Source organism: Pollicipes pollicipes, unplaced genomic scaffold, assembly GCF_011947565.3.
Source record: "Pollicipes pollicipes isolate AB1234 unplaced genomic scaffold, Ppol_2.1 Scaffold_4219;HRSCAF=4965_pilon_pilon_pilon, whole genome shotgun sequence".
Taxonomy (NCBI): Eukaryota; Metazoa; Arthropoda; class Thecostraca; order Pollicipedomorpha; family Pollicipedidae; genus Pollicipes; species Pollicipes pollicipes.
In genome coordinates this window covers 8126857-8152899 of record NW_023596448.1, presented here as the reverse complement: position 1 = coordinate 8152899, position 26043 = coordinate 8126857, and the positions used below count along the sequence as shown (strand labels likewise).

Sequence of the window (26043 nt, the reverse complement as noted above, 5' to 3'; positions counted from 1 at the left end):
GCGGGCGAGACGGCGGCTTCCGGAAGGCGAGAGTTATGCGGCGCGATAAGCCATCAGCGCTGGGATGACGTCACGGGGCTGAGAGGTCGCAGGCGCCGCCGGACTGCCTGGCGGCTGTCTGAGCAGCCAGCGGCGGCGGCGGCGGCAGCGGATGGTGGAGGCGGGCCGCGCGGGACTCCTCCCCCCCCCGGGTCAGCCGTCCGCAGCAGCTTCACTACACCGCCGGCGGGGCTCCGGGACCAGCGCTGATGACGCACCACGCTACAGTTGCGCAGGAGCCGGGCCCGGCGGTGACTCAGGCGCTTGGCACGTGTTGATGCAAGGCAGACGCCACGCACCAAATCATGTTTTATTTCATTACTCAGCATGATTAGTAATAATCTAATCCATCAAACTAAACGAATCAAATCACGTCCGACACGAGACTGCGATCCACAACGCGCCGGCGCTGTCTCCGCCACTGGCCACCATTCAGGGGGCACATCGTGCACCAGCTGCACCGGGCGCCGCCGGCATCGGCGCCGTGGCGAGCAAATGGGACGGCGCTGCACGGGTCGACAGCAGGAACCGCTCAATGAGCGTGCCGACCGGCGACGGTGGCGCTGGCGGCGCCGGCGCCGGCTCGCATCCTGTCGCCGCAGCGCCTCACACAACGAGAACAAGGGGACGCTTCCGTGCTGACCCGTCTTCTCGGTGACAGCCATGACGTGGCCTCCCGCGGGGAGGGGGGGGGGAGGGCTGTGGGGGCGGGGAACGGGGCAGACAAATGCCGGCTTTGTGTCAACAGACGCCTCGCCCCAGTGTTGACACCTGGTTCGCGGGAGTACATTGACACCTTTGTGTCAACAGGCCCCCTGCAACTCCACTATGACGAGCGTCTCGTGACGGCGATAACGTCTATAAACCACACAAATTGTCGGCAGCCGCGGAAGCCAGGAAAAAAAGCAGGCAAAAAACGCCAGCAAAAACCGAAGCCAAACGTCCGTGACGAGTTCCCGCACAGCCAGAAGATGGCCGAATGGCAAAGCCAACACGCCCCTACCGTGACTCAAATGAGCCAGACAGAGACCATCGCGGCTCGTCGCTGATGCCACAAACAGGAGTGATGGGCGCGGAGGCGACGAGGTGGGATAGGGGTCAGGGAGAGCAGGAGTGATGGGTGTAGAGGCGACGAGATGGGGTAGGGGTCAGGGAGAGCAGGAGTGATGGGTGTAGAGGCGACGAGGTGAAGGTGGGGTAGGGGGCGGGGGAGGGGGAGGCGGCAGCGGTGACCAGTACCTCGCGTTTGATAGTCTCCTTCCGTCGCTTGACCTCAGCATCACGCTCGTCGGGCGTCCTTGACCTGGGTCGGACCGGCTTCTCTCGCTCTCGCACATCGGGCGACATGGAGCGCCTCTGTAACACACGGGGTAGAGGTCAGAGGTCAGACGGGTCACAGAGGTCAGAGCAGAGGTCACGATGGTAAGAACATAGGTCAGATGTGAGACCGACAATCAGATATGAGAACAAAGGCCAGACGTGAGAACATATGTCAGATGTGAGAACGAAGGTCAGACGTGAGAATGAAGGACATATGTGAGAACATAGGTCATGGCACAAGATTTGGGCTGGACATGTGAGAGGTCACGGCGGTCAGCAGCAGATCACGCGTGTCAAACGGAGAATCCTAGCGGCTGGCAGGTCAGAGGGCCGCAGGCCTCGGTGGTGACACCAGAGCACACACGGCAAAGGAAACAAGACGAAGAGGGCGCGGCACTGACACAGCTGGGGCTGCTTGAGTGGCAGGAATGTCTGTCAATCCTCTCTCTGCGGCGGACGTCAACAGTGTCACCGCTCGTCACCGCCGCTATCACTGGCGCCGATTGCGGCGCGGAAACAGCGCCCTGTTCCTCGACCATCCACCCGGCACTTTCCCTCTCTGCCCCGGCGCCCGGCATAACGGCCAAGCCGCGACTCCCCACCGTTGCGGAGGAACAGGCCCCACAGCGGCACGTGCATATCGACATCTCCCATCGTAATGCACGGTAAACACGGAGAATATGCAGCACAACACGGGACGTTAATAGCAGCTTAGAACAAATGGACCGCAATCAAGGCGTCCATTTGAATGTACGTGTTATGATAATGCGGACGTCTCTCAGGATAATCCGCCGGGAGAATCGGCCCCGGTGTTGGGCCATCGCTCTGGCGCGAGGCGGGATTCCGCCGGGGCCGGGCAGCGGACCGAGACTGCGGTGCAGACGGTGGTCTGGCGGCCGAGCCGGCGGCCGGCCGCATTAGCCCACACGGAATCAGCATGCATTCCTGACAGCCTTACAGGCATTAGGCGTCAGGTGCACAGGCAAAATCACCACGCCGTTTACTTTGCCGCGGCGGTGTTTGAATTTCAAGAAGCCGAGTGACTGATACCGGGAAAAGCCGGGCGATCAGCTTGACTTTAAGCACGCTCACCAGTGCACCACTCATCTGGAGAAGTTAGTTAAGGCTAAGGAAGTCTGCGCGCACCGCGAACAGGAATTTGGGAAATTTGGGAACATGAACCTGTTATTATAACATGGTGACAGTGCATGGATGGAGATGAGCCAACTTTCAGTGAACGCCGCATGTCGAAAGAGTTTGCCCACCTGTGGTAGGAATGTGAGCAACGCCCATCATGTCCACGGGACCAGCAAGCAGCTGGTCGATCAGACGAACCAGTCACGCCCCTTTCACCACTGGTTGACCAACGATGACAAACCACGGCGCAGTCTGAACAAACATGGCGCGCCCGGCGGCGCAGCGTCTGTCGCTCCCCGCGTCCTGGCATCTCTCGACCAGCCCTCCTCCTCATAACGACTGCATCTTCGCGTGCAGACCACCCGCCGCCCGCCCACCCCCCCCCCCCCCCCCCCTCCCCTCCGGCTGGGTCGCCCCGGCCGGCCCTGCCGCTTTGACAACACAGGGCCGTGTCAGCGCTGCCACTGAGCACCGATTAGATAGGCGGGGACCGGCCGGCCGGCCGCACACCCCCTCCCTCCAGAGGGTAGGGGGGGGGGGGGCGCCGCTGCCTGCAGATGGCGCCGGACATGAGCGGCTGAGCGACGCCGTCACGTCACGTGACGTGATGTCACTGACCGACGCCAGAGGGCGCCGCCGTCTGCCGGCGGCGTGGTGTCACGCTGCATCCGCGTGACACGTCGTCACGTCGTCTGCACGTGATGTGATCACGCGACATCCCCTCTGCACGTGATGTGATGCGGCATCCTCTGAACGTTATATGACGCCGAGACCTCCTCTACAGGTGGCGTGATACCGACTCCCTCTGCACGTGGCGCCGACGCGATGACACCGTCTGCACGTGAACCGACACCGTCTCATGTGGTGTGACGCGGCACAGTACACACATGCGGTGTGACGTGACACGCCACGGTCTGCGGCGTGGGTGGCGTCCCAGCCAGATGTGACTGAGTGACGGCGGGCCCTTCATCATCAGATCAACAGTGTGGCGGCAGCTCCGGCACGCCGCAGCCGAGCCATGAGGAGGGCAACGGTCCACTGTTGCGTTCCGGAACATTCCACACGAGTTCCAGGCTCTGGATGCTGCACGGTTCCCCGCGGAGTCTCGCTGGTGCTCAGTGTCCGGGCGCTCCCAGAGTTGCTCAGCGAGCGGGTGCGGGGTGCGAGTATCACTCTGCTGTTCCAGAGTTCCTCAGGGAGCGGGTGCGAGTATCACTCTGCCGTTCCCAGAGTTCCTCAGCGAGCGGGTGCGGGGTGCGAGTATCACTCTGCTGTTCCCAGAGTTCCTCAGGGAACGGGTGCGAGTATCACTCTGCCGTTCCCAGGCGGGTGCGGGGTGCGAGTATCACTCTGCCGTTCCCAGAGTTCCTCAGCGAGCGGGTGCGGGGTGCGAGTATCACTCTGCCGTTCCCAGAGTTCCTCAGCGAGCGGGTGCGGGGTGCGAGTATCACTCTGCCGTTCCCAGAGTTCCTCAGCGAGCGGGTGCAGGGTGCAAGTATCACTCTGCCATTCCCAGAGTTCCTCAGAGAGCGGGTGCGAGTATCACTCTGCCGTTCCCAGGCGGGTGCGGGGTGCGAGTATCACTCTGCCATTCCCAGAGTTCCTCAGGGAGCGGGTGCAGGGTGCGAGTATCACTGCCATTCCCGGAGTTTCTCAGCGAGCGGGTGTGGGGTGCGAGTATAACTCTGCCAGCACCTCGACTTTCGCAGAAGCAGATCAAGTCTCGCGCCCTGAAATAAAGCCACTAACTCGCAACAAATCGCATACCAGCTCGTAACCGAACCTTTCCAGTTCTCGGCCGTCACGGGCCCAATCAAAACTTCTGTGGCGACGGATCCGACTGCACCCCCGGACCAGAGCAGACCGCGTGGCCGCCGCCGCCGGCCCGGTGGCGGCGGCCGCAGCCGGGCGGGCCTCGAGCCTCCGCGGCGGCCCATTACCGGCGCCGCGGCCGGCGCCAGGCGAGCGTGACGCCACCGGGGACGAGGCCACTAATTGGTGGCCGCGGTCAGTCACGCCGCGCCGCCGATGGGAAACCACCGGCGGCGGTGGCGCGGCGGGCCGGGGCAGCGCCTGCAGCGGAGCGGGCGGAGATACAGACACAGCGGGCGCCGGCTGGGGATGCGGGAGCCGGCTGCGGCCGCGCCCACCGGCTGATGGCGGTACATCAAGAGGTGCGACTGTCGGAACAGAGTGGGGGAGGGAGGTCGCGACCATCCAGACAACATCGGAGCGCTGCTCCGAGGCCCGCACAGGCCAGCCGAAGCCGGCCGAGGGGGCGGGGGCGGGCGTGCCGCGCCGCCCTGTCGAGCGATAGCAGCGGCACCAGTGGCCCCCGCCCGGCCGCGCACGCCGCCACCGCCGCCGGCTAACCTGTCGCTGCGGTTCTCGCGGTGCCCGCCCCGCGAACGAGACGGGGAGCGATGGCAGGGAGACACCCGAGCCACCGAGACGCGCCCCGTACAGCAGGGGCGGGAAGGGTCGTGCCGGGCGGGCCGCGCGCGCCCGTGAATCGATCGCACCCGCACGGGTCTTCTTTGTGCGGCGGCCGCGGGGGTCCGGCTCGCACAGGTGGCCCTACCCCCCCCCCCCCCCTCCCCGCGGTCGGCACCTTCCCCCTCCCGCCGGCCGGGCGGCAGCCGGCGCCTCCCCCCCCTACCGCGAGCGCAGCGGCGGAAAAAGCGGAAACAGTGCCGCTGCCGGCCGCCATCTGAGCAAACACGCGTCTGTCGTCTGTCGCGCGGCGAGCGGCCGCCGCCGGCGCCGGCGCGACCCCGGCCGTTAGCGCCGTCACGTCACACCGCGTGAGGGCGTGAGAACGGCGGCGTGACGGGCGGCGGCCGGGCGTGACGCCACCGGCGAGCGGAAGCCGGAGACGGGCCGCGTCCAGAGGGAGGTCCACCGGCCGACACCGACGACTCCCGCCAGATGGACTCGCCGAGAGGGGAGACGGGCCGCGTCCAGATGGAGGTCCGCCGGTCGGCACCGACGACTCCCGCCAGACAGCCTCGTCGAGACGGGAGACGGGCCGCGTCCAGAGGAAGGTCTGCCGACCGACACCGACGACTCCCGCCAGATGGACTCGATGAGACGGGAGACGGGCCGCGTCCAGAGGGAGGTCCGCCGGCCGACACCGACGACCCCCGCCAGATGGACTCGATGAGACGGGAGACGGGCCGCGTCCAGAGGGAGGTCCGCCGGCCGACACCAACGACTCCCGCCAGATGGACTCGATGGGACGGGAGACGCGATCGCGGCCGACAGAGACGGGAGACGAAGACGAACGGCCGGTCGGTTCGGCGCCGGCGCCTCCCAACGATGAACGGCCGTCATTTTGCGCGCGAAGGCGGAGGGTTGAACCACGGGAGGCGATGGTCGTTGGACCCAGATCACGTGACGTGGACGACAGTGGAGGGGGGGGGGGGGTCAGCGCCTTGTCACGTGACACGAACGACAGCGTCCTATCACCTTAGATCTGACAAAGCTGACGTTAATAGGCTACAGCGGCAGGCCCAGGTTTGACAGCACAAAAAGCCAAGACATCTATCTGCGTTTTTAGGACGAGATCTGAATGTCCATTCTTCCGTTTCATCACTGAGCACGCAGGGCGAGCAGGCCGGTAGCATATCAAAAACAGCCTCCACCCAAAAGCAGTCGTCCACGACACCGATTGTTCTCGAGGCGTACTACGGCTATCTATCCTGCCAAAGAAAGCCTCCCATCTGTTTTCAACGACAAAACAAACAACTGGCTGCTCGAGCCGCGCCTTGCTGGATCCGGGAAAAGAGGCCGTCTTTCGCGGCGCCGAGTCGTCGTCAACACCGGCGCCACGGCCATCATTTCGCGCCATCTGGCGGGGCGTCGTGGCGGGAACACGAACGCCGGAACGTCAGATTTGTGACGGTTCGCCACGCTCTCCCCCCCCCCCCCCCCTTCCCTCGACGTCCGCTGAGCGGAGGGGCCGCCGAATTAGGAGTGGGAGGGAGGGGAGGGCAAATCGCATCAGTGCCCGAGGCGAATTCAATGGACGATCGGATGACGCCGGACGGTGGCATCCACCGTCGTGCCGTCCTGCCCTCCCCTCGCCTCGAGCGCTGGCGCCGCCACACCCCCGTTCCCACCAAATTATCCAGTCCCTTTTTACACTTCACTTCGAAACTGATTTACAATGGGCCGGCAGGCGGGTGGGGAGAAGGAGGGGGAGCAGGCGAGGGGCGACGGCAAACGGGGAAATTAGAATTATAGGGCAATTTATCCGGGGGGAAAGGAGCGGACCGGAACGGAGGGGGACGGAAGGGGAGGATGAGAGGGCGAGGGGAGCCGGCCGGGCGCGCTGTTATCACGTTCCGTCAACAGCGCCGGCCTTCCCGGGGCCGGGTCGAATCTCCCCCACGCGGCTCCCCCGGCCGGGTATTAGTACAAATAAAGGCAGCCAGGTGACGGGCGGGCCGGCTCGCCGACAATGACGGCGGCGCCGCCGCGGCATTCACGGCGCCGGCGCGGACGGCGGCGCCTCACAACACACAAACAGTCGGATTTTACGGCGGTGACGGCGAGCGGCGGGGCTGGGGGCGGCGCCCGAGGACAGCCGTCTGAGGGTCCGCGGCGGCGACACACGCGGCCAGACAGTCACCGGCGGGGCGGGCGGGGGGGGGGGGGCGGCGCCCGAGGATAGCCGTCTGAGGGTCCGCGGCGGCGACACACGCGGCCAGACAGTCACCGGCGGGGCGGGAGGGGGGGGGGGGAGACCGGGGGGAGCTCGCACCCCTCCCGCGGCGTCTAATTGACCCGGACCAGGTGTCTGGGCGGCGCAAACGAACCCCTCATTTCGCCGGCCGCGAGATGGTATCGTGCCGCGGGCCCCTTCCCGGGCGCCACCGCCGCGATTCGGCGGTAATGTGCGCCTTTCGTGCCCCCGCCGGCGTCCGCGCCCGCCTCCTCTCCACTACAATTACGGGGCCGGCCGGAGCGCGGCCGTTTGCCGGCCGGCCGCCACCGCCGCCGGCCGGGCTGGTGTTTTTGTGATCTGCGCGGCCGGGACGCCGCGGCTGATGGATTACGCAGACCTCAACACACGACGCGCGCGGTTCGCGGCTCGGCCGCCGGCGGCGCCACCGTCGCGCCGCCCGCTAATCGCCGGGCCGGTGTGGAAGCGGGGGGTGGGGGGAGGGGGCCGGACGGCCAGCCGGCCCGTCCAGTTGGCGTGACTCATTTTACAGCATAGCTGCCCGCTGTTTTACACGGCTGAGCGGCGGCGGGCGGCCGGTGGTCGATCTCCCCGGCGAGGGCTCAGCAGGCCGGCCGGGCCGGGCTGGGCCGGGCAGCGGATGGGAGCAGATGGGCGCGGAGAGAGCGCCGCTGGCCAACCCATCAGGACACGGGGAGGGTGAAGCCCAGCGAGCGGCCGGGAGGCCCGTGCTCGATCCTGCAGAACGTGTCGCGCCGTTTCCCAGCGCCTCCGCCGGCGTGATTGATCGCGACGCTAATGACCAATTACGCGCGCCAATAAATAATTCCTCCAAAACGAGCCGGGCCGCGCTCTGATCCCACGTGACGCTGTCGTCAGCTGACGGGCGGGAGCAGATCAGACTGGACTGGACTCCCTCACCGGCCGGCCGGACCAGACTGGACTGGACTCTCACCGGCCGGCCAGCCTGGACTGGACTGGACTCCCTCATTGGCCCGCCCGCTTGGACTGGACCGGACTCCCTCACCGGCCGGCCAGCCTGGACTGGACTGGACTCCCTCACTGCCCGGCCAAAGTGGACTGGGCCGGACTCCCTCACTGGCCGGCCAGCCTGGACTGGACCGGACTCCCTCACTGCCCGGCCAACCTGGACTGGGCCGGACTCCCTCATTGGCCGGCAAGCCTGGACTGGGCCGGACTCCCTCATTGGCCGGCCCGCCTGGACTGGACTGGACTCCCTCACCGGCCAGTCAGCCTGGCCCCAAATACCACTAATAGCGACGTATCAGAAAACGGCATTCAACAGGGTGACAAGACAGATAGAAGAAACACGGCGTGGTGTTGAGAAGAGGCCGGTGCTGACGGGTACGTACCACTTGCGCCGAGCGGTAGCCGGCGGTGACGGCGGCCAGCCGGGCGGCGCTCCCTGTCTGAGGAGCACAGAGCACACAGTCAGCCCAGACCGGCGGAGCGCGGCCACGAGCACGGGGCACGGAACGTGGCGGGACGAGAACCCGCGACAACGCCGAAGGGCGACACCGCATACAGGCTGAGGCAGCACGGAGCATACATAGTTCAGGGGAAAGACGAAACCAGGCCGGGGGCGAGGATAACAGGCGGAGGGAGACGCCGACACGTCGTTGGGAACGTGGAAGTGTGGCTGGGCGGACCCTGATGGACGGAGATAGCGAGGGGTCAGGGTAGCCGATTAGCGCGCTGCGGGGGATGGGGGGAGGGGGGCAGTGGTGACACAAGGGGTTTGGAGAAGGGCCGCGGGGAGGGCCTGGAAACGAGCTGAGGAAAGAGGGCCAGAAGAACAACACAGACGCAGGCAGGCGCCGGAAAAACACGACTGGTGACAGCGAGGGAGACGGCATCAGATAGACGGGCACGGCCGACGTGGACGCCGCGACAAGAAGGGGATCGGGTGACGGAAAAACAAACAGCAGTATGATCACGTGACACACATGGCCCGCAGAAAAACCGGTCAACAGCCAGACGACGCCAGCGCGTAACCCATCTGAGTGCCAGCCGCCTAACAGATACCAGGGCGGCCGGCGCGGAGCAGTGACGCGGCATGAGGCGACACAACAGCAGACGCGGCGGCACAGCACCGCATGCGGCGACACAGCAGCAGACGCGGCGACACAGCACCGCATGCGGCGACACAGCACTAGACGCGGCGACACAGCACCACACACGGCCACACAGCACCACACGCGGCGACAGCGACATCATCGAGGACATCGAGGACAGCGACACTTCCGCGTGCGGTCGACAAACACGCCACAGCAGAACACCATGGACGCTCGAGCGCCGCGAGCAGCCGCAGCCCAACCCCGGCGCCGGTCGTCACGACATGCTCCCAATCGCGACGGCTTTTCCAGTCGCCCTAAAGCACCCCCCATCTGCTGTCTTTGTGGCGCCCGGGCTGCACGATAAATCACGGCGCTCCCGCATCTCAGCGGCCACAGAGCGCTCATTGAATCGGTCAGCGGCGTCACGTTGCGAGCGGGCGGGGAGGACCGCGCGGCATCGGAGGGGGTCGACTCCACCCACCGGAGGGGGTCAACTCCGCCCATCAGGGGCACCGATTCTGCCCGAGTACCGCCCGGCACGCAGCCGACCCGCCGCACGGTCCGTGACGTCACAAAGACGACGTGGGGCCCAGGAATTCCAGCCATGTTTATCAATTATTTTGTAGCGTGTAATCACGCCGGTTGGGCGCGTCCATTACGGGCGCCGGGGGAGGTCGAGGCGCCGGCCACGTTTTAATTTCAGGCCGGCGCGCCGCCGCCCGCCGGCAATCGGCCGTGGCGGCCGACAAAGGCGGCGCATCCGTGACGACGGCGCGCGTGACGGCCGGCTGCCCGCTGCGCCGCGTCACGCCGTCGCGGCCGCGGCGTGACGGCGTGACGCGGTGCCGTTCCCATGGCGGGGCGGAACACGCGCGTGAGACGCGCCGGCCGCCCGACGAGGGAGGCGTGGCGGCGCGACACGGGAGGCACGGAAGATACAGGAGACACGCGGGGTAGACACGCGTGAGACGCGCGGGACACGTGGGAGACGGAGCCGCGCCCGGCCCGCAGACCGCTGAGTGCCGCCTGGCCTGGCCAGCCAGCCGAATACGGCGGCCAGGTGGGAGGCCCTGACTCGAGCCTTCGATTCCTCAGATCCCGAGACAACCGTCCCAGACACTGCTGCTTCCAACGCCGGACACGTCAAACCTCCCAACAGGTCAAACTGGACGACCCATTACACGAGTGAACTGCGAAACCACAAAACCGCTAACAACCGTGAACAGATTGCACACAACGTTACGTAAAGCATAGTTATCCGCCCGATGCGCCGCACCAACTGTGGCCATTGTTCCCCTTCCGCTCCACGTGAGCCTCTCGACGAGAGGGGTCGCTGCGTCGTCTTCTCAGACCGGGGGTGTCCATCACAACCTCTTTGTCGTGGCTGTTCCTACACCGGGCAAATTGGTGGGTGGGGCCTCGTCCCACCGCCGCCTTTGTCTCCATTCCGCTTTCTGTTTCCCTTTGAACCGACCCGCTTATTACCAGCACAATGGCACGGCATCCGCAAGCGTACGGAGAGGAGGCCGGGAAGCTCGCTACGGCCCGGAAGCTCGCTATGGCTCGGAAGCTCGCTATGGCTCGGAAGCTGGCTACGGCCCGGAAGCTCGCTATGGTTCGGAAGCTCGCTATGGCTCGGCCAGGGCAGCACAGCACTACCGAGAGGGTCAGCAAGTTGGTTCGTTCGACGGCTTTGTCGAGGATAGTAGGGACGAGAGCGGGCGAACGCTCGCCGTGGCCAGGTTGACCTAGACCGGACGCCCGCCCTTTAGCTGTCTTTTCTCATTCAGACGGATCGGAAGTGACGCTGCCGCTATTCGCGCGCCCGTGCCGGCCTGTCCGTGCATGTCGTCTGGCCCATGTCGGCCTGTCCGTCCGTGTCGTCCGGCCCATGTCGGCCTGTCCGTCCATGTCGGTCCGTGCATGTCAGCTTGTCCGTCCATGTCGGTGTGGCCGTGCAGCTGAAGGTTCCGGTTTCCTGGATCCTCAGGTCTGGGCTCGATTCCCACCACTTCGACTAGGCTTTGATTTCCCCACGGGTTTGCCTCACGGCTAACCGACAGCTCTCACTGTTTCCACGCGCATGCGCCAGCCACCGTCGTCCAGCTGCTGCCTTCTCCGTCACCGCACAGCTCCCGCCACGAACACGGCCTGGCCTTGATGGCGTCCGCCCGCTGCCCCTGTGGCCTGTCGGGCGCCGTTCTGGGGACGACGCCTCTGGTACCGGTCCCCCAACCCACCCAGGACCGGGTAGCGGGCATGACACCATGCCGGGGGGTGCTGCAGTGTAATCACACCAACTGGACAATGTCGCGCACTTCTTGCTGAGTGTCGGCAAAAAGACGCCTCTGCAGGTCAAGTGTTGTGTCATGTCTTGTAACTGATTTGGGTGACGAGAACCAAGCTAGGCGTGAAAGAAAACCGGACACGGACCAATAAAAGTTCGATACCTCACACTTCTTTGCACGCTTTGAGCATGATAAACCTACTTCGTAATTAGCTGGCAGTAACTACTTACACGATCATCCCTCCTGATGCCGGACTAAAATATTCCAGTTTCGTTCTCATTATCAACATATATTCAGTACTTTTCTTTCATAATAGTACATTTTCATAATTAGCGCCCCACCCACGAGTCAAAATCACGTGCTGAGGATCTCGTTACACATCTAGACCACTCACGGGTGCGGGCGCACAACGCAACAACATGTGAATGTTGAACTGCTTTTGTCGTCTGTGGAACAGGAACCCTTCCCCGGCTGTTCAGTCATCCCTCCCCTTCGCATCTCCAGGGTCATGTCCTCCGGTGACAACAGCCGCCGTGTCACCGTCGCAGGAGGTCGGTCACCGTCACCGAGGACGGGTCACGCCCCGGCGCCCCCATTGGCCCCACGTCTGTGACGTGCCGTCACGCTCGCCCGCCCGCCCTGACCTTGGCCGGACTGGCGGCAAATTCGTGTAAATGATCACTTGATTACGGGCGTCCGTGGCGGCGGCGCGCGGCTGGCGTCGCGGGCCGGCGCTCGTGTCACGCGCGGCGTCGGCAGGACGCGCTTCCTGCCCGGCGCGCCGCTCCTCGGCGCTGGCGCTGCCTCCGCCGCGGCTGGGCCGGGCTCCACCGCCACTTCCTTCAGGCGACCCCTATCGGCCGGGTACTAGTCTCCGTCGGCACTTCCCTTCCGGGGACCGCCCGAGCGCCTAGCTTCCCCCCCCCCCCCCCTCTCCTCCGCAAGCCGCCATCCTCAGACAGACCGACCGCGATCCTCGCCCTCGCTACGTTTTGGCGCGAACCGGGCCTGTGGCGCGCCCGGCCGCCAGCTGAGCGCCGCCGCCGGCGCGCCAATTACGGAGCGCGCGGAGGGTCGGCCGCACAATGGGTCAGCCGGCGCCGCGGGCTTTTTACGCTCCGACAGGTGTCCTATCGGCCGCATCGCCATTGTCTCGGCCGGCCGGCCGCGCGCGCCCCCTCGCGGAGGCGCGACATAAAAAGGCGCGGTTTTTCGACGCCGCCGCCGGCGCGGGAGGAGAGACCGTGTCTGACCGCCGGGCGGCGCCACCGACGCTAATCTGCTTAGGCGTAATCAGGAGGCATGGGGCGGAGTCAGCGCCAGCGGGAGAGAGAGGGGCGGAGAGAGAGAGAGAGAGAGAGAGAGAGAGAGAGAGAGAGAGAGAGAGAGAGAGAGAGAGAGAGAGAGAGAGAGAGAGAGAGAGAGAGAGAGAGAGAGAGAGAGAGAGAGAGAGAGAGAGAGAGAGAGAGAGAGAGAGAGAGAGAGAGAGAGAGACCGCGGCTGGCCGTGGGGGAGGGGGGAGGGGGCGGCAGGTGGCCGGTCAGAAGGTCACGTGACCGCGGAGGTCAGCTGGCGTCAGCTGCTGCGCCGCTCCCGGCCAGCCGGCGCGAGCTCGGCGATCCAGAACTTTCAAGACCGGGCCAACGGGCGGCTGCCGGTACCGCGGAGGACGCCCTGGCCCTCCTGATGGCCTAAAGCCGCCACCGACGCCCGAGAGCTCGCAGGCGCCGCGGCCCACCCGAATCAGCCTGTCATACGTGGCTTCCACTCAGCGTGCCGTGGCTTCCGGATACGCGACCAGCCATTCCAAACGAGCTCGCTGCCAGCCGGTCCCACAAAGACCGCACTTCGCGCTCCTCCCTTCCCACCTGAATAAACCAAACACGGTCATCTGCGGCAGCACTCAAGCGTGACGTCTGTCGCGCGGCCTCCCCGGCGGCCGGCGGCGGCGCTGATCACACGGAGATGCCGCCGGCCGGGGTCGGCCCGGGTCGCAGGAGCCCGTGCGGCGGCGGCGGCGGCGCCCCGCCATGTTGGCGTCGGGCCGGGCGGAACCGATCGATGGCGGGGGGCGCGCGGCCGACCAGACCGCCGGCTCCCACAAATCCGCCACGCCAGGGCTTAGCAAGCCTGAGAGAAATCAGCTTACCGAGGAAGTCGAGAAATCAGTTTAGCCGGGGAGTGACACATGAGGAGGATTTACCCACCATTTCCTGGCCTGGTAAACACAGTGGACTAACGTCCGTGATTGCGCAGATAAGTGCTGACAAATTATCTGTCTGGGGCCGGGTGGGCAGCTATCAAATTAAATATTTTACAGGCAGACAAAGGCCTGTCGTGACTCTGAAACTTTCCCTTGTCCCACGGCGACGACGCCAGCCACGACCCAGTTCGGAGACCATTCATCCATGCATGGCATTCCAACAAAATCCGTGAAATCCGTATCGCCCGAAGCGATTTCAATCAGAGGCCTTAATGAACCGCACAATGACAGCAGAGGTCCCATTCGGCCCTAATAGCTGCAATCACTCATCCATCACCGCAAAACGAAGTCGTTCGGCGGAGGTCCCCCCTCCCCTTCCCCCTCCCCCCACACGCCGTTCATCACCAGGCACCGCACAGTACACACCACAGGTCGCGAAAACGAACCGAATGTCACCACCGGCCACGGCCAACACAGACTCCCAGGTAACGCGACAGGTCACAGTCGCGTCCTGATCACACCCGCAGGTCACGACAGGTCGATGGACGTCCGCTCAGGCCACTCCACGTGACCACAGACCACGCAGTCGCCGACGGTCTGCCCAGGTCACCCGAGGCCACATCAGGTCACCAGAGGTCACTCCAGGTCAACGCACGTCACAAGACGCCAGCAAAGGCCACCCGCACCAACGCACGCCACGCCAGCCCCTCCGCCCCGCCCCACATCTCCAGGGGTCATCGCACGTCACAGGAGCGGGGGGGGGGGACGTCAGCGGCCACTCACCTGCCGCTCCTCCTCGGCCAGCGCCGCCATCCGCTTGGCGGCCATCTCGGCCTCGTGGCGCACGAAGTCGGGCTTCATCAGCGGGTGGGCGGCGAAGCCGGGCAGCGAGGCGCTGGAGACGGCCGACTGCAGCAGACCGGCCGACGCCAGGCTGGTGGGCGGCAGCCCCGGCATGCCCGGCAGGCCGTGCGGCGGCACCGGCAGTGTCGGCGCGTGCGGACCCAGCGCCTGCTGCGCGTGCATCTGCTGCTGCAACGCGCCGCGCCAACGAACCACGGTCAGCGCCCGGTGTGACGCCGGTGTAGCGCTGGCGTGACGCCAATGTGACGCTGAGTTGGCGGGTCTCAGGAGGGGGCGGGCATGGGGAGACGCTGGGGGTGCCCGTCTCCGTGGACGGATCAGTAGTGTGGCCCGTGACGCAGTGCGTGGTGGATTGTGAACACAATGAGACCAGTTTGGCGAGGGACAACATACACGACGAGCTCAACCACCCAATTCACGCCACGAGCGAGGAGCGCTGCGTCGAAATCCACCTCGAATCGCAAACGGGCGGTTACCAGGTCTACGGGAGGGACCTATCAGCCTGCCTCAAGTGCCGGAAGTTGACAAACTGATACGTCGTCTTGTCGCCACGACGCCGTTATCTATCGGCCACGTCGAGCAGCGCGCCGGCGTGACGAGTCTGCGGACAGTGCGCACCCCAGACCCGAGACATCTGGGCTGCCAGGCGGCGTTCCCACAGTCCAGCCGCCCCGGTCCAATTACCAGCCGCGCCGACGACAGTCGCAGTGAGCTGTTACGGCAGGAAAACTGATACGATCACGCCCAGTCCACGGCAGACGGATGCCGCCGGCCGGCCGCCGCTACTATTCATTACAGCCGCTCCTCCAACACTCAACGACAAGGAAAATACCGCTAATTACATTCATTTCGGCCGATAAACCGCTTTTGACATCCTGTTACAAGCCGGCCGGCCGGCTGGATTTAGGGGCCATTAAGCTGCAGGTAACTGGCACGCCGCCCGTCCTAATCGGCGCTTATCTCCGGAGCGGAGGAGCCCCACCACAACTCATCACGAGCGCTCACTGCCGGCTGCTAATTCAGAATTACCGACATAGCGGACCGAGGCGGCGGCGGAGGCGGCGCCTCTTGATGGGCGGGCGCGGCGAGATACTGTCGTCCGGCGCTCTACATGACATGTCAATTGACGACGCTGAGGACGCCGCCGGCGGCGTCGACAGATGGTCGGTGACGTCTTCGGCGGCGCCCGTCGCCGGGTCGTATAAGATTCGCGAATCCTTTTAGAGCCGGGCGGGCGGGTCTTCGTGGCGACGGCAGCCCCCCTCGTTCCGCTGGGCACCGGCGCTAAACGCTTCGCGAGTGGTGGCGGTGGATGTTGACCCGCGCACCCCAAGGTCACCCCATCACCCCCGCCGGGACGGCTCGAGAGGCGGAGACAAGCACGCACGTGATGACGCAGCAGGGCGGCCCCCGACGGCGGTGGGGGGGGGGGGGGGGTCCACCCTCTGCCGCCAATGCAAATCGCTCTCGCCTCCGCGCAGTATCGCACGATCAGAGCACCCGCGGCGTGCGGGGGAGGGGGGAGGGGGGCGGTACGCACCCCGATGATCTGGTTGAGTTCGGCCATAGGTGACCTGTTTGGCGCGCTCCACCGCAGAGGCCACCTGCTGCTGGTGATCCTGCGACAGGAACGGGATCACCTGCGCCAGGATGGCATTCAGCCGCTTGCAGATCTCCGTCTGAGGGGCAGAGCGGGGGCAGGGGCGGGTCAGAGACGCGGCGCCGCGTCCGTCGCGCCGGCCTTCCTCGAACCCGTCCCCGCCGGCGGCCGACGCTCTGATAACGGTGATCGATGATCGGATTAGCGAGTACGAGACTCGAGCTCGATTCGACCGCCATTGTTTATGTCGAATTTGATTCCCGTATCGCCACAGTATCTCAACGACGTCGGTCATTAACCGGCAGGCTACCATTCATAAATCATCGGGGGCAGCCTGCACGCCTCACTCGGCGCGGATCGAACATCGATTTGCGGGTTGGCGCGCGACTGGCACTTTCACCTTTCACGGGAGCCGTCCTTTGTCCACACTTTATCACGACAAAAAACAGCCGTGCGACGACCCATATTCCACAAAGCGCTTCGTCGGTATTCATTGGCGTGACCCATGCGGTGCGCGGTCACGCTCGCTTTACTGGGCCGTGCACGTGCAACCGGCGACTGAAATATGAATTGAACCACAGCCGACCGCAGCGATCCAACTACAGAGCCGGTGCCGGCAGACGTCGGCACGTTCAAATGAAAAGGTCAGGCGCGCTGCCTCGGCCGACCCGACGCGCTGGCGCGGGCGGGGAGGGGTGAGGAGTGGCGAGTGTTTGTTCTGAGCCTATATTGACCCAGGCGCCCGCCCGTGTTTGAGATAAATATTGACCGTCCGCTGGCCACTGGCCGAAAGCGTTTGCACGTGGCGCAGCATGCTCACCTGTTTGTGCATCTCCACATTCAGGCCGTAGGACATTTCGTAGTACTGAAACGGGCCGAGAGATGGGGTTAGTGGCAGTGCGGGCGAGGCGCTGACATCGGGTTTTGCGAGCCCGTCTCACGAGTCTGAGCAGCTGACGTCAAACCCACCTCAGTCTGACTGAGCAGCTGACGTCAAACCCACCTCAGTCTGACTGAGCAGCTGACGTCAAACCCGCCTCAGCCTGACTGACCAGCTGACGTCAAACCCGCCCCAAAGCCTGACCAGCTGACGTCAAACCAACCCCAGAGTTTGAGCAGCTGACGTCAAAACCCGCCTAGTCTGAGCAGCTGACGTCAAACCAGCCCCAGAGTTTAAGCAGCTGACGTCAAACCCACCTCAGTCTGACCAGCTGACGTCAAACCCGCCTTAGTCGAGCAGCTGACATCAAACCCGTCTCAGAGTCTGACCAGCTGACGTCAAACCGCAGCCTTTGATCCTCACGCCAGAGCACTGTTCAACAACCGCCGCTCATCTTCGCTGGGCGGCCCAGAACAGCGACCATTGGTGACACACCACGCAAACGTACACATCCGCCGAACAGACAGACACGGACCGGCCGGCCCAGTACACGTACCATCACATAGTGCCGCTGCATTTCTGTCTTCTCGTTGGCCAGTTTCTCGCATTCCAGCTTCAATCTGAAACAGGCGGGTGCGTCAGGCGCCCGCCCAGCGCGTGATCGCTGAACACAAGATTCCGCGCGATTTCAGGGCCGGCGATCCCGGCGTCCGGTCCGGATCGGATTCCAAGAGCAGACAGACCTCCATGAGGGGGTCGTGTTTCGAAAGGCTCGCGCTCCGAACACGCCAGCACGGCGCCCAGCACGACGCAACACTCGCCCGCGTCCACGCCGACAGTACCAACGGCGTGCCTGTCTGAAGCAGGCTGCTGTTCCGCCGCGCAGCCCAAAAGGACGTCGCGACAGCGCGACTCCGACAGCACGGGTGCGTCACCGAGTCCTGGACTCTGAGTCCGACACATAAACCTCCTGAGCGGAGGCGCGGCGCCTCCCTAGCGGGCTGAGCCGATCCACCATCAGCGCAGAGGGAAGGGCGGGCACTTACGCGTGGTACTGCGTCTGCAGGAAGTTGAACTCCTCCTTGATGCGGTCACACGTCTCCGATATGGTGAACTTGAGCTGTCCAGGGGGCTGAGGCGGCCCGGCCTGCAAATATGCACCCTGTTGGAGCGTGTTGTGATCACTGGCCTGTCCGCGCTCCCACCGCACGGTAAACACGACATGCACAACATGGAGCGGGCGGCTCCTGCGGCAGCGCCGGCCGCCGCCGCCGCGGCCACATGCCCCACCGCCACGGCTCGTGACTCGACGAGGGACTCACCGCTCCGGGAGGCCGCGGTGTCGGGTACATCATCCAAAGGCTGGGGCACTCGAGGTCACGCAAAACGCACCACGCGCGCGCCGAGCGCCGGCTGCTCCACCGAGCTGCGCAGCACACCACACCCAGCGGACGCTCTCGCCAGACTGCCGCCAACGGCCGCTCGAACGGACACCAGCTGACGACACGCGCTGGCGACCAATCAGAGGCGAGAACGGCGCCACCACCCCACGTGGGGCGTTGTATACGGTATTTTTACATTTGGGCCGGGATTATGCCTGGTGTCTTGTCTTGGTGGGATGGAGTTAGCGGCCGACATGATCCGACAAGCACTTCTTGATAGTGCTAGCCGAATCAATTAATGACCACTTCAAGACGTTTCATGCACAGCTGGTAGCCCAACGGCCGCGTTTTTAAACAAGCACCTGTACGCTGCATTATAGATCGGGACTTCAAGCACTTCTGCTGTATTATGAGTCGGCCCCGACCGCCGTCAGCTGGCCCCGCCGACTGGTCTGACGGCCGCGCCGCATTGTGTTCAGAATGCTGATCGGCGCTCGCCGTCGCCGGATTCGGTGGCTGCGTATCTCGGTCCCGTCTCACGCCCCCTGATGGCTGTCGGGAGGAGATGGATCAGTGACCTCAGCCGACGGGCCGGCCTCCGGGCGCCGCCGGAGCGGAGCCGGCTCGGTCACGCCGCAGCGCTCTGTCGAGCACGACCAAAGCGGCGTTCCTGGCGCAGGTGCGGCTTGTCAGCCCGCGACGTCGCGCCTAGCACTCCATTCCCTTGCATTTGTTTATCCTCTTTTATTCATGTATTTAATTGTTTATTGATCCTGCTCTATGCTCATATATGTATATATCATAACTATCATTCTCTGGACATTGCTTGCGAAACAACGATGGCGAGCTTGTGATGCGTCATCTTCTGTGATGCCTTCCGATGCACCCGTGAATGATGTCAGAAAAAAAAATGTTCAAGCCGGATTGGACAGATTTCTAGGATGTAACCCCATGTGGAGCAATATCTGCCGCATCAGCCCCGACTCCACTCACCATCCGATCGTGAAATTCCAGGTCGATAGCTTGTGGCCAAAGTTGAACGTGCCTCATTGCTCGGCACGGTCCGTACTGGCCTCCGACACGACCTGACCGTTCACGCGTCCGCTGCCGCCGGACGCGGTCCACCCCAGCAGCCAGCAGCAAGTAACGAGCGGTTGAAGCGTCTCGAACCCACCCCGCCACGGGTGGATCAGTTGAAAGGCAGGCGCTCTAACCAGTTAATTCATCGGGGCAGAGAATGTTTTATCGCTCTGCTCTGTGTACAAGTAAGCCAATGTTTACCGTGTTCGACACTTGGAAATTATTCCACATGTGCCATTCGCCTACATTTAAGACGAATTAGCTATTCTCTCTCGGTTCCTCTTCTCTCTCTCCTCTCTCCCTCATACTCTCTCATCTCTCCTCTACTCTTCTCTCACTCACCTCTCCTCATCTTCTCATCTCTCTCTCTCTCTCTCACTCTCTCCTCTCTCCTCTCCTCTCTCTCTCTCTCTGTCTTCCGACTTCCGAATAGAAGCTAGACACGGTGTCGACATATACATGCCAGCAGCGGTCATCCATTCTTGCAGACTGGGGGCCTGTATCTGCTTACACAATAGTGACGTGGAAATGCAACTGGCATGCGAGGTCCCATGTCAGCTGTCGGCCTTAGTGATGGATCAGAAGCCACAAGGGCCCCTGAGCGAAGCAGAGCGGACTCCGTCTCCCAGGCAATACCCACGTTACCAAGCGTGACTTACCACGTCTCCGAGAGAAGAAAGGTACCTGGGTGGGAAAACGGGTACGGGCTGGCGGGTTAGTGTGCGGTGTCGACCAATTTCAAGTCATTGGCAAACCAGGTTGCTTGGTTAGACATGCAGAAGTCATCCTTCATTAGCCGTGCAGGAAACATCCCTGATAATACATGCTAGGAACCATCCCTGATCAGGCATGCAGGAACCATCTCTGAAAAGACATGCAGGAACCATATTAACTCGCAATGATGTAGCCATTGCTGGTGGAATTTCACCTAGTAGGAAGCACCCATTGCAATAAATTTACCGCATCAATGTCAACGAATCCCAACACCCTAACGCTTAAGACTACGCCTAAAAGTAGCCCAGAGATAAACCGAACAGGGAGATTAGCGCAAGACACGTTCCTGAGATCTCGGCAAGGACTCCCGGTAGCCAACTCCGTTTCGCCGACATCTGCTTGTTCAGCATTAAATGTCCGTTACCGGACGATCACCAATCACAGCCGTAGCTGTCGGCCGGCCCACCGTCGCCACGGCAACGGACGCAAACTGGCTCACCGTCGCCACGGCAACGGCGGGCGCTTTGTCGCGTCCGCGGCGTTAATGAAGCGTGCCGCACTTGACATGGCAGCTGACATACTGACAGAAGTGATACACATCAGTGGGGCGGACACGCAGTTGTAACCGGACGGGTGTTCGGTCTCAGTAGTGCTCAGGATGTCGCGATTGGCAGCACAAAAACGCGGCAGGAACCAGGCGTGATCATGTAGGTGTCAGTGTGGAGCCCTTGTCCGCCTGTAATCCGCACAGCACGTTTTTAGCAGGTTCTTTTCAGAGTTACATGTTGGAGTTTCCTGAACGGCCGCATGTACTGCAATAGCCGTTTTCACTCTAGCATTACTAGGCAAGGACGTAGGCTGGTAACAAACTTGAAATGCATGTAAAATAGGATAGAAACAAGCCGGTTGTCGTCAGACATAAAAGAAGCCGGCAAACGGTACTACGGAAGCATTTTTGTTCCGTCATTATGTGACAGTCCGTCGTTTTATGTTGGTAAATTTGGTCCCAGGAGACCAATTCACACAGTACCGCTAGCATGAAATGACGAATAGGTACATACTGATGAAACGAAGACGACCTAATAATGCTGGCGTGGAAAGGGCTAGAACTTACGTGCGCACATGCCAGGAAAACACAACTAGCTGTAAACTCTATAGGCAAACCGCGCAGAGAATGCTTCGCATTCCAGCGGAGTTTGTAGCAGCCAGTGTAGTTCCTGAAACGTGACCGTTAACCCTTGTTCGTGCCGGTCTTATCAGGCCCACGCCGAACAACATGAAAGTCACAAAGACAACTGTCGTTGAGAAGGGCGTCCTCTGCATGACGGATGCTTTCCAAGCCCACCATCGCCGATGCGCGAGGGATAGCGCACGGCTACCAGATATGGCAGCGGATAAACGCCGCCCACCAGTGTCAGACTGGCTCGGAGAGGAAGGCAGCTGGGTCTCTCAGGAGACCGCGCTCAGTGTCAGACTGGCTCGGAAAGGAAGGCAGCTGGGTCTCTCAGGAAACCGCGCTCAGTGTGAGACTGGCTCGGAGGGGAAGGCAGCTGGGTCTCTCAGGAAACCGCGCTCAGTGTGAGACTGGCTCGGAGAGGAAGGCAGCTGGGTCTCTCAGGAGACCGCGCTCAGTGTCAGACTGGCTCGGAAAGGAAGGCAGCTGGGTCTCTCAGGAAACCGCGCTCAGTGTGAGACTGGCTCGGAGGGGAAGGCAGCTGGGTCTCTCAGGAGACCGCGCTCAGTGTGAGACTGGCTCGGAGAGGAAGGCAGCTGGGTCTCTCAGGAGACCGCGCTCAGTGTCAGACTGGCTCGGAGGGGAAGGCAGCTGGGTGTCTCAGGAGACCGCGCTCAGTGTCAGACTGGCTCGGAGAGGAAGGCAGCTGGGTGTCTCAGGAGACCGCGCTCAGTGTCAGACTGGCTCGGAGAGGAAGGCAGCTGGGTCTCTCAGGAGACCGCGCTCAGTGTCAGACTGGCTCGGAGAGGAAGGCAGCTGGGTGTCTCAGGAGACCGCGCTCAGTGTCAGACTGGCTCGGAGAGGAAGGCAGCTGGGTGTCCCAGGAGACCGCGCTCAGTGTCAGACTGGCTCGGAGAGGAAGGCAGCTGGGTGTCTCAGGAGAGAGACCGCGCTCAGTGTGAGACTGGCTCGGAGAGGAAGGCAGCTGGGTCTCTCAGGAGACCGCGCTCAGTGTCAGACTGGCTCGGAGGGGAAGGCAGCTGGGTTGTCTCAGGAGACCGCGCTCAGTGTCAGACTGGCTCGGAGAGGAAGGCAGCTGGGTGTCCCAGGAGACCGCGCTCAGTGTCAGACTGGCTCGGAGGGGAAGGCAGCTGGGTGTCTCAGGAGACCGCGCTCAGTGTCAGACTGGCTCGGAGAGGAAGGCAGCTGGGTTTGTCTCAGGAGACCGCGCTCAGTGTCAGACTGGCTCGGAGAGGAAGGCAGCTGGGTGTCTCAGGAGAGAGACCGCGCTCAGTGTGAGACTGGCTCGGAGAGGAAGGCAGCTGGGTCTCTCAGGAGACCGCGCTCAGTGTCAGACTGGCTCGGAGGGGAAGGCAGCTGGGTGTCTCAGGAGACCGCGCTCAGTGTCAGACTGGCTCGGAGAGGAAGGCAGCTGGGTGTCTCAGGAGACCGCGCTCAGTGTCAGACTGGCTCGGAGAGGAAGGCAGCTGGGTGTCCCAGGAGGACCGCGCTCAGTGTCAGACTGGCTCGGAGAGGAAGGCAGCTGGGTGTCTCAGGAGACCGCGCTCAGTGTCAGACTGGCTCGGAGAGGAAGGCAGCTGGGTGTCTCAGGAGAGACCGCGCTCAGTGTCAGACTGGCTCGGAGAGGAAGGGCAGCTGGGTTGTCTCAGGAGACCGCGCTCAGTGTCAGACTGGCTCGGAGAGGAAGGCAGCTGGGTGTCTCAGGAGACCGCGCTCAGTGTCAGACTGGCTCGGAGAGGAAGGCAGCTGGGTGTCTCAGGAGACCGCGCTCAGTGTCAGACTGGCTCGGAGAGGAAGGCAGCTGGGTGTCTCAGGAGACCGCGCTCAGTGTCAGACTGGCTCGGAGAGGAAGGCAGCTGGGTGTCTCAGGAGACTGCTCTCAGTGTCAGACTGGCTCGGAGGGGAAGGCAGCTGGGTGTCTCAGGAGACCGCGCTCAGTGTCAGACTGGCTCGGAGGGGAAGGCAGCTGGGTGTCTCAGGAGACCGCGCTCAGTGTGAGACTGGCTCGGAGAGGAAGGCAGCTGGGTGTCTCAGGAGACCGCGCTCAGTGTGAGACTGGCTCGGAGAGGAAGGCAGCTGGGTGTCTCAGGAGACCGCGCTCAGTGTCAGACTGGCTCGGAGAGGAAGGCAGCTGGGTGTCCCAGGAGACCGCGCTCAGTGTCAGACTGGCTCGGAGAGGAAGGCAGCTGGGTGTCTCAGGAGACCCGCGCTCAGTGTCAGACTGGCTCGGAGAGGAAGGCAGCTGGGTGTCTCAGGAGACCGCGCTCAGTGTCAGACTGGCTCGGAGAGGAAGGCAGCTGGGTGTCTCAGGAGACCGCGCTCAGTGTCAGATGGCTCGGAGAGGAAGGCAGCTGGGTGTCTCAGGAGACTGCGCTCAGTGTCAGACTGGCTCGGAGGGGAAGGCAGCTGGGTGTCTCAGGAGACCGCGCTCAGTGTCAGACTGGCTCGGAGGGGAAGGCAGCTGGGTGTCTCAGGAGACCGCGCTCAGTGTGAGACTGGCTCGGAGAGGAAGGCAGCTGGGTGTCTCAGGAGACTGCGCTCAGTGTCAGACTGGCTCGGAGAGGAAGGCAGCTGGGTCTCTCAGGAGAGAGACCGCGCACAGTGGGAGACTGACTCGGAGAGGAAGGCAGCTGGGTCTCTCAGGAGAGAGACCGCGCTCAGTGTCAGACTGGCTCGGAGAGGAAGGCAGCTGGGTCTCTCAGGAGAGAGACCGCGCTCAGTGTCAGACTGGCTCGGAGAGGAAGGCAGCTGGGTCTCTCAGGAGAGAGACCGCGCTCAGTGTCAGACTGGCTCGGAGAGGAAGGCAGCTGGGTCTCTCAGGAGAGAGACCGCGCACAGTGGGAGACTGACTCGGAGAGGAAGGCAGCTGGGTCTCTCAGGAGAGAGACCGCGCTCAGTGGGATACTGACTCGGAGGGGGCGTCACTGAGCCAGAGCTCAAGTCTGAATCGCACCGGAGACGCTCGTCTGATGAGAACACCACGGACCAGTCGAGTACATCACAGTACAACGAGACATTAGATACCAGAATACATAGTAGCAACGAGACATCAGAGTACACTGCCAGTATGGTGCGGCGCTCCATACCAGGGCGAGCGTGTGGTGCCAAACGATCCGAACTTGCCCACGATTACTTCACCGAGTGCCCGCTAGAGGACCTCAGAAATACGAGCTGGGATGGCTGTCTAGTTCTGTCATTTGCCGCTAGAGCTCATCCACACTGAGCTTGGAAGGAAACGTTCTTCCTTCCTCATGTCGAGCTTTTTTGGAGGGAGTGAACAGATGTCTCACCGGCAGTGAGGGAGACGATGCTGAACGGGTTTTGGTTGGGTGAGATACCTTCTCACTTCTCACGGTGTGATAGTGCTAACGATGCGTGCAGTTGATCATAATCTCAACTGCTGAACACGTGTTTCGAAAACTGGGCATGTGGACATGGGTATATTGCCACATGCCCAGCTTGCATTTCATCGTACTCCAATTTCCACACAGAAATTGGAGTACGATGCCCACGACCCATTCCACTCCAGAGCAATGGGTCGTGTTTTGGGAGCAAATGCATAAACCTTCGACGCTGCGTGGCTATCTGCAGTCGATATGTCACAAAACTCCAAATCATCATCATCATCATCCTCAAACTATTCAGCCACCGGGTAAGGAAAATCGTGTCTGCTGTTTTGCCCTTGCGTGAGCGAACTGGCACAATTGACGCAAATTAGTAGTTTTTAGTTTAATGTCCGTTAGTTTTTAGTATCGAGGTGACGACAGCCGCAAACCACGCCTGTTGGAAGCTCACCACAACTTGTGACGTGCGTCTAGACAGGCAACTTGTGACGTGCGTCTAGACAGGCAACTTGTGACGTGCGTCTAGACAGGCGCTGCGTCTAAAGCTGATGTTAATGCGCCATCATCACCGGTTCATCTTTGTAGTGTGCGACATTTGAGCACCGTGTGCGGCACTTTTTGCATTTGCTCGAAGTTAATGCAAAGCTTAAGCGCTATAAAAAGCTGTGATGCTCGTGAAAAAAATGCAGAAAAACAACAGGAGGGAAGGATGATTGGCGTTCAAGAATAATAAGCATTACGCGCTGTACCAAATAGCATGGGTGATATTCGAGAAACATTGTCTTTAAGATACCGCCGTGCACAAAACCGCCATTTTTAGCACTGGTGATAGGGGCTTGTGACACCTGGAACTCGACACAACGCCAGGATAGAAACGCTTGAGCACATGCATTCCGAGAGCAAAACTGCGGGAAAAAACACTCAGGAACGTTCACAGTCCATTAAAGAATACCAATGACCCTGTATATTGACTGGGAAAGAAGCATAATATGTCCTCTCGATTCCCACGCGCCCCGTTTGTCGGCCCCGGTTCCACTGTAATTGCGATCGGGTTATCTAGATTGTTGTTCCGAGCTAATGGTCCCATCTGGGGACTTGGCGATGGAGCGATCGGCGATGAGTGAGCGTTCAAGTGGCACATAATCCTTCACTTCAGCGATCTCGCCGATCGATGTGATCTCTTGCGGTCAAACGTGTTGTTCAAGCGTGATCTCCAGTAATGATGTTCTGAG

General features: G+C 62.4%; 1 pseudogene; it reads right to left on the bottom strand.

Moving 5' to 3' along the window:
- LOC119095365 (protein groucho-like) overlaps positions 1–18550 on the bottom strand; it is a 32717-nt pseudogene extending 14167 nt beyond the window's left edge.
- Between the last annotated feature and the right edge of the window lie 7493 nt (positions 18551–26043).